Source organism: Lytechinus variegatus, chromosome 2 (genome assembly GCF_018143015.1).
Source record: "Lytechinus variegatus isolate NC3 chromosome 2, Lvar_3.0, whole genome shotgun sequence".
Classification (NCBI taxonomy): Eukaryota; Metazoa; Echinodermata; class Echinoidea; order Temnopleuroida; family Toxopneustidae; genus Lytechinus; species Lytechinus variegatus.
Genome location: NC_054741.1, coordinates 80,543,606 through 80,550,822, shown reverse-complemented (window position 1 = coordinate 80,550,822; position 7,217 = coordinate 80,543,606).

The following is a 7,217-nucleotide window of genomic DNA, read 5'->3' as shown; positions in this document are numbered from 1 at the left end:
GAAAGTTTGTGACAGAATATATTGATATTCATGTATTTGTTTGGACGAGACTTGCCTTTTATTTATATGTTTGGAATGATTTAAATCTGTCGTGCCTTTGCTTTGTACGCGTATACTTGACGGTAAAAATCGTGTATTCATCATTTTTAAAAAGTAATGGTATTTCAAGGAAACTATTTTACTCTGATACATGATTATGTGTTTTATTTCTTGCCTGGAACACAAACATGCCTTTCTTTTTTTCACAGCAACTTTTTTGTTGTTATATATGCACGTAACTTCTCATCCCTGTATGATGCACGATATTTTCCCTTTTCTCAAAATTGAACGTAGTATCATTCAACGGGGAAATTTGATACGAGAAGTAGGCCTATATATCTTGGATATATTTGTTTTGTTCTACTCAATTTTCCGTGATCATGGCAAATGATAGGCACTAGGCATAAACCTACATAACAAATTGATCTTTAAGAATCGGGTCTTTTTTGTAGTTTTTATTTTTTTCTGCGCGGTGGAATGTGGTAGAAGATCTTTCTGGAAAAGAGCTTAAAATCAACTACAATTCCCACGAATAGCGCTGGATTGATTTTTTTTAATATAATATTGACGCGATATTGACTGGTCAATAGTTGTTTTATTATACGTAGTAAGAATATGAAAAACAAATACTGTAAATTTCATCAGCTTTTTGACAACTTACTTTACATCGTAGAGATATTATTTTTTGTGTGCAATTGTGCATATATATATATATATATATATATATATATATATATATATATATATATATATATATATATCTCCACAAATTTGATTTCTGTGTGTGAGAATTTTTAAATGAGGAAATTCTAATATTTGTTTTGATTTGATGCATATCAGTGTATTGTAGCGGTTTAATCAGACCTGTTTAAATAATTTGGCCATTTTTTTTTTCAAAGTGAAAAGGCAATGACATGGAGGAAAATAGTCTAAAGTATTAATATTCAGTTCCCGGATATTATCAAAGGAGTTCTGATGTATTTGATATTATCAATTCATTTTTTTTTTCATTGATGCCATTTCTTATTTTACCCCTGTTTTCTTGGACCAGTATTTTATCAGCGAGACCAAACGATAACATCGAGACCAAAATTCAGCTACATGATGAGACTATAATGCAGTCAGGGTAGCTAATTTGACGGCATATTCATGTTTATACATGACATTGTGTAGGCCTAGTTGTGTCATGTTTGTGTAGAAATGCATAACCTGTTCGATGTCAAAAATATCCAGACGATCATATAACATTATTTTCAATCAAAGGTATTGTGTTGCATGAAAATTGTTAGAAAGTGATTGTTATGTGTTTTATTACACCAATCCGTTTACAAATCTCTGTAGGTCTGTATATACTTCTGATAATATTCCGCTTTTATATGAGCTTAATACGACGTTAAGTGCTTTACAGATATATTATTACCCCGGTCATTCCAACAAGAGTTTTAAGATTCAATTGCTATAGGCATACTACATCCTACCAGGTACCAATTTAACACCTGGGTGGAGAGTGGCGATTGTGGATTGACGCCTTGCCAAAGGCCGCTAGGTCATGGTGGGATTCGAACACACGACCCTCTGATTACAAGGCGAGAGTCAGAACCTCTACACCACGACGACGCTTTTCAAACACTTCAAGTCTTTCCTATTCGAGTGGATGGATTTCGGTCTAAAATTTTCGTTTTGACTCCAAAGTTGTGTCGCCCCCCCCCCTCTCTCTCTCACACACACACACGCACACACACCCTCACATGCATACTCGTTCTCATTTCTCCTCTTATCCCAATATATCTGCGCATAATGTAATGTGTCGGAATGTATAATGGTCCGTTGGTTTAACGTGTAATGAGATAAATTGTTTTTTAAAATGTTATTTCTCTCGATTACCCTTTTTTCTGCTTGTACTCCCGACTCTGTGTGGCTCTCTTTTCCAATTATCTTCTCTCGCATTCCAAACCGTCGAGATCTATGTCATTTCTTCCATCTGTTAATTAAGTCGAACTCGTAAAAAAATATTTGAGGTCAGAAATGTAAATTTATGAGCAGGGTTCCAGCTGGTTTACCTTGTTGATGATTTTAATTAACGGATGTAAAGTTTTTAATGAATGTATACCGCTTCTCTTTTCGCTGTGAAAAGGTAACTTAAGAAGCAGATGATGAGACTAACTATAAACCAACTCAAAACTCAATTTACTTGTCACATAATCTGTGTATTCGTTTTATTTTTTATTTTTTTATCTTAACTGGCATATGAGACGTGATTGTTTTTTTTTATCTTCGATCGTTATTTTTTTCCAATTTGTTAATGAATGTAATATGCGAAAATATTTGTTATGCTTAATCGTGTAAATTGCTTAAGCCTAAAATCAACACCTTTTATCATCTCCAATCAAACATGTTTATTAGTGAACGCTAAATTGAGACAAGTTTAATCTAGCATTGCTTTCATGTTGAAATGTTATGTTACCTTATACTTTGCTGTTCTGCTTGTGTTAAGTCGAGATATATATGATGAAATCATTAAAAGATATCACGCTTTGAGTGGTCATAACTATGTAAAAATTCGTATTGTTACTTGGATTTCATGTGCACTAATTTTGATAATCAATGAGTGGTTCTGATGAAAGAGACTAGCAAGTTGGTGACGTGGTTGTTTATTGGTTGATTGATTGAGTGATTTTCGGGTCGAGATGAACGGTTACTTGATCATTAATTGACTAATATATTGTTTTGATTGGATGAGTGATTTGGGGGTTCATTAAGTGAATTGCTAATTGATCATTAATTGACTAATAGATTTATTTGATTGGTAGAGTGATTTGATTGAGTGAATGCATGGCTAATTGATCATGAGTTGACTAATAGATTGATTTGATTGGTTGTGTGATTTAGGGGGTTGATTGAGTGAATGGCTAATTGATCATTTATTGACTAATAGATTGATTTGATAGGTTGAGTGATTTGGGGGTTGATTGAGTGAATGGCTAATTGATAATTTATTGACTAATAGATTGATTTGATAGGTTGAGTGATTTGGGGGTTGATTGAGTGAATGGCTAATTGATAATTTATTGACTAATATATTGATTTGACTGGTTGAGTGATTTTGAAGATTGATTGAGTTTATGGATAATTGATCATTCATAATGACTAATATATTGATTTGATTGGTTGAGTGATTTTGAAGATTGATTGAGTGAATGGCTAATTGATCATCAATTGAGTGAAAGATTTTATTGATTAATTGAGTAAGTTATTATTTATTTATTTGTTTATTTATGTTATTTGTTTTCAGGTTATGTATTTATTGATTTATTCATTAAGTGAGTTTGCGGATTATTTTTTATTGATTACTTATTGGCTGACATAATATTGTGGAAGGGGAAACGATAAAGCGTTCTTTACTTCATTTCTTTTATTCGTAGAACCCCACTTCCGCCTAGCCTAAAGAAACTTGTTACAAAACAAAATAGTTAGAATCATAGCTGGAGCAAGCCCAAGATATAAAGTTAGCATATTATACTTTGAGTTTAAACTACTTACTTTAGAAGCATAGGCGGGTCCAGGGGGCCGAAGGAGCCCCCTTCCCCCATGGCAGACCAAAAATTTAAAATAAAAGAGGAAAGAAAGAAAAAAGGAATAATGGGAAAGAAAGGAGGAAAATGAAGAAGAAAAAAGAAGAGGGAGACAAGTGAATAAAATAAGGTTAGGGGAAGTCTTGGAAAATGATTTTTAAACAATATTTTATCTTACTATATCAAATTTTCGCTCGCGCTCCGCGCTCGCATTGCCTGTTCGATGAGATACACATCTTGCTCAATAGGCTGACATGTAGCTCAAAATATCAAGTTTTGAAATCAATGTAAAATTACAAAGAATATTTCAGCTCAGACATCGAGTTTTCGAAAAAAAAAATTGATTTACGAATTGATTTTTTAAGTGCTCTGTAAAATGTCCGTTTTGTGATGTGAATACGCATTTGCTGCTTTTTGCGCTTTGCACTCTAATTATTTGATTTGCTAAGTAGGCCTCCATTTTGTCTTTTTTTATTCCATAAGATTCTTTATACATTAATTCTATAACAAACTAGTGAAAATATCCCTTTTATGACAGTTTATCTACAAATATAATCAACTCATGTCACTATTCATGATTACAAAAGTGCTTAAAATATCCAGTTTTCAGGCCTCAATGTCAACAAATTTCACTCACTTACTGGGCTTATCACATTAATAAACATGATAATATAATTTTCATGAATTCCTAATCATTAAATTGTCCCCTTTTAAAAAAGGATTAACGACAAGTTTTGTATCGCGCTTAGGAATGGGAATAGGAAGACAGTCATCATTTTCATATATGATGACAAAAAGTCCTTAGGCCTAGAATGTCCAGGTATATAGGTCAAAATGATAATAAAAATATCAGCTCGCGCTTCGCACATCCACTTTACAACCCCCCTACAGTGTTTAAGATATGCTCAAATTCACCCTTTTCATACCGGATGAAATGTTTTTCGCTCGCGCTTTGCGCTCGCATTGTTGATTTTCATGAAAAAAATCAGATATATTCAGAATGCCCAATTTCTGGCTAACTCTAAAAAACGTGCGCACATATTTATTGAAATACGCAGCTTGATCTTTATTTAAAACGTGCTAAAATTATCCAGTTTAAGATAAAGACATCAAAAATTTTCTGCTTGCGCGCTTTGCGCTCGCATTATAGGAAGGCTCGGTGTAAAAATGGCAGAGGTAAAAATGGCAGAGGTAATAATGGCAGAGGTAAAAATGGCAGAGGTGAAAATGGCAGAGGTAATAATGGCAGAGGTAAAAATGGCAGAGGTAAAAATGGCAAAGGTAAAAATGGCAGAGGTAAAAATGGCAGAGGTAATGGCAGAGGTAAAAATGGCAGAGGTAAAAATGGAAGAGGTAATAATGGCAGAGGTAAAGATGATAAAGATAGGCTACATTATGATTATCATCCATGACCGGACTCTTGTCGACGAAATGGGCTATAAAAACTGATTAAATATTATGTTGTTTTTCGTCATTTAAGATCTAAACTCAATCATTTTCTTGCCAAAATGATTTCAATTAGTGACTGCATGATGAAAGGATCTTAAGCTCGTAAGCAGAACAACGCTTTACATACCGTAAACCCAACGATTTTTAAAATGTAAATTTTAAAAATAAAAGTATTTTAAAAATAAAAGTATCATCTGGTCGAGTCCCTAAAATTTGTGATTTACTTTTTTGTAAGTTATGGGATTGTTAGTTCGACGATTTTTTTTTCTGTTTCAACTTATATACTAGTAGGCCTTTTTTTATATAAAGTTGCCCTGTATTAAGCCCCCCTTTGTTTGCCCCTTAATTGATTTGTATTGTAGCTTTTTTTTTCTTGTAGGTCTAGGGCCCGGGGTCTAGAGTCTAGGGCATATGTATTCATTATTTATGTCACGGTGCAACTAACCCAATGAATTATAGACCAATTTCGGTTTTTACCCGTGAAGGTTTTGGAAAAAATTGTCTTCAAACAAATGTATAAATACTTGAATGAATCGAACATTTTAGCGCATAATCAGTACGGGTTTCGACCAAATTTTTCAACTTGTCATGCTTTGTTGAATATGACAGAAGATTTAAATAAAGCAATTGATACAGGTCATGTCATTGGTTTAGTAACATTAGACCTGGAAAAGGCATTTGACATGGTATCCTATGAAATCCTTTTAAAGAAAATGAAATGTTATGGTTTCGATGACACTGTTCTCAGATGGATAAAGGATTATTTTTACCTTAGAAAACAGGTTACAATTATCAATGGAAATAGGTCGAAAGAATCTTTTGTAACATGCGATGTGGCTCAAGAGAGCATTCTTGGCCCATTGATGTTTATTGTCTACATGAATGACATTCCTCGTGTCACCAAGTATAGCACAATGTCGCTTTATGCTGATGACACGTGTTTGTATTTAGCATCCAAAGACCCTATTCAGTTAGAAACAATGCTAAATTCTGACTTGCAGTCTATTCACAATTTGTTGTTGCATAACGAACTCTTGCTAAATGTTAAAAAGTGTAAGGTCATGTTATTAGGTACAAGACACAGACTAAAATCGTTTAGAGATGTTTTCTTTCATAATGGTCAACCATTGAAGGTTGTCGATGAATGCAAGTATTTAGGCATTGTGATAGATAAACATTTGTCCTGGAAAGGCCAAATAGACAATGTCAAGTCTAAATTGCTTCGAAGTTTTTTTATGCTCAGAAGAGCAAGACCGTATATTGATGAACAAACTGCGATGATCCTTTATCAAACAATGATACACCCGCATTTCGATTACTGCAACATCATATGGATGCATCCAAACTCCCAACTGTTAAAAATACTACAAATAATCCAGAACAGAGCCTTGCATACTGTGTTACAAGTAAATTTCCAATATAATAGAGTTGAACTATTCAAGAGGATTAAGGTTGACTGTCTAAATTTTAAAATAAAAAAGGACTTAGTAACTCTAATTTTCAAACTTTTAAATAATCTAGCACCAGTTCTTCTTTGTTCCAGACTATGTACCAAAACGAGCTCATATTCACTAAGAAATATTGAAAGAACCCTAGTTTTAGATAAACCCAACACAAATATTTTGAAATTGAGTATAATGCATCGCATATTTTCAATGAATTTCCTCAACTGGTCCGGAATGAACTCTTTCTTGTTTTACCCGTAGCATATCAAATTTATTTCCCATGACATTTTAGCTTTATCATTAAACGACACGTGTGTATATTTTGGGTGGTTGGGGGGGGGGTTGTGTGTGTAATTAAGTTGCGAAATATGTTATTCTAATGTCACTTTGCTTTTATTATTCACTCATGTATAAATTTGTTTTTGTTGTTTTTATATTATTGTGCGCATGTTCTACGGATTTGCTGAAAAACAGCCTGACGGCTGATAGCAGGTTTTTTACCGTATGTAAATAAATAAACAAAACAACACAAAATATGTGCTGTGCTTTCTGAGTTGCTACCTCCATTGTTTTGTTCAATTTCTTGCTTTTATCGTTGGTAATTTAATGTATTTTCATTCATCATCTATCCCCGCATCCATCAATCACTGTCTAAAACACAGACTAAGCTGCTAGTTGAGATCGGGTCGAGTACGAGTACGTTCGAGTACAG